Source organism: Asparagus officinalis, chromosome 4 (genome assembly GCF_001876935.1).
Source record: "Asparagus officinalis chromosome 4, Aspof.V1, whole genome shotgun sequence".
Classification (NCBI taxonomy): domain Eukaryota; kingdom Viridiplantae; phylum Streptophyta; class Magnoliopsida; order Asparagales; family Asparagaceae; genus Asparagus; species Asparagus officinalis.
In genome coordinates this window covers 54,171,085-54,172,779 of record NC_033797.1, presented here as the reverse complement: position 1 = coordinate 54,172,779, position 1,695 = coordinate 54,171,085, and the positions used below count along the sequence as shown (strand labels likewise).

The 1,695-nt window shown below is 39.1% G+C and overlaps 1 long non-coding RNA gene across 2 annotated transcripts; it reads left to right on the top strand.

Moving 5' to 3' along the window:
- LOC109835959 lies at nucleotides 232–1,685 on the top strand. Of its 2 annotated transcripts, XR_002245750.1 has the most exons (3): nucleotides 319–432; nucleotides 965–1,315; nucleotides 1,397–1,685. It is a non-coding gene; the product is annotated as an uncharacterized LOC109835959 (long non-coding RNA). The 2 variants fall into 2 exon arrangements; XR_002245749.1 differs by lacking the exon at nucleotides 1,397–1,685 and having other exon boundaries at nucleotides 232–432; nucleotides 965–1,356.

The following is a 1,695-nucleotide window of genomic DNA, read 5'->3' as shown; positions in this document are numbered from 1 at the left end:
GTTTCAAATTTGAATTGTTCTAATACAATATAACATATTTTGTAGTCTCTAATTATTACACAAAAATTCAAAAGTTACGATAAAAAATTAAAACTATAATTTTATATTTTAACACGTCAAAATCAAACATACTTCGTTAATATACAGAAGAAAGATAGGATCTGACCTCTCAAAATCTGAAAAAGGCATGGCTCTTGTCCTCTTCGTAGGAAATAAAATAAAAAAAAACAAAAAACCTTAGCTGTACTTCTTCTGCGCCGTAGGAGGAGACAAGTGCATTTCCTTGAAGAGCGACGTCGGCGCGGAAACGGTGGGCTGAAATATTCATTCATCTAGATAAGACCATAACGCCATATCGTTCACACAGCAGCAACTATAAAAACCAACACCTCAAAAAGCATCTCACTTCCCGAGCTCATCCATAATTAAGAGGTAAGGATAGAAAACCCAGTCTCTGTTTTGCTTTTCCGATGTGGGATTATTAGTTTCTCTCTTTAATCATGTAATATTTGTCATTTTGATGTTTTCTCGTGTCATGTACTGTTACTAGCATGGAGTACTAGATACGTTCTTTACTCCTCCTTGGATTTTTAACTGTTGACGGGTTAGGCATGAATTTTTTAAAGAATTTTTTACAGTGATTTTAATAGATTAAAATCTAACCTTTTTAAGGAATGTTTTGTTGGATATAACGTATTTTTCCTAAATATTATCTATGCTTTTACAACTCTTTTATTAAAGTCTCTTTTAGAGCCTCCCTTGATCATATATGTAACTGAAAGGCATGAATTAATTGAAAGTACAGAGCTACTTGTTTATTAATACTGAAATCTTCACAGTGAAAATATCCATATGCATATGACTCCATTTTTTGATCAAAATAAAGAAAATGGTTTATCTGAAACAACCAATTAATAGTGATGATTGATTAATTAATTAGTGAGAGTAACTTTGAATTTCACAGGTTAACAAATTTCCCATGGAGACCATGATTACGCTGGAGAAAGAGGCTTTAGATGAAGTTGCACGGAGCTCACTCATAGCGATCTCTCAGTCTATTCCAGAGATGATCCTCCCATTCACCGCTCCATCATTTACCAAGGTCATAATCGATGCTAATCTCTCCGATATTGCGAAGGATACTATTGGGACTGAAGATTATAGATCCGAGCTCATCTCAATTTCCGACTCACACTCTGCTGAGCCTCAGCCACTCAAACCTTGAGCGTGAAAACTTAAAATGTAAAATTAATTAGTCATGCAAATTCCCGCAGCACTTTTGTACAGAGCATGCTTTCCTGTAGTCTAGCTCCAGGTTATTGTCCTTATGATTATAAACCTTTTAGAGTTTTAATATGTGTGATGATACTCACATCTAATTGAAAGTATTTGTTAGGATGAGGGTGTAGATCAAACCTCATTTCCGATGAGGAGCGCCGGCGAGGAGCTCCGACGAGCTCGATGTCGACGCAGGCGAAGCTGGAGGCGTAGCCCAGGTGAGCTTCGATGGTCGCAGGCGAGCTCGAGCTCTGCGTTCGAACCCCGACCTCTGCGTTCGCCCCCCCTTTGAACTCTGAGTTCGTTCGACCTCGGCGTTTTGTTCGACCTCTGCGTTCGGCTCGGATTTGGCGTCGAAGCGGACGCTGGCGACAGGCTGTCGCCAGCTCTCCACATCCGCCTATAAAACCCCCTCAG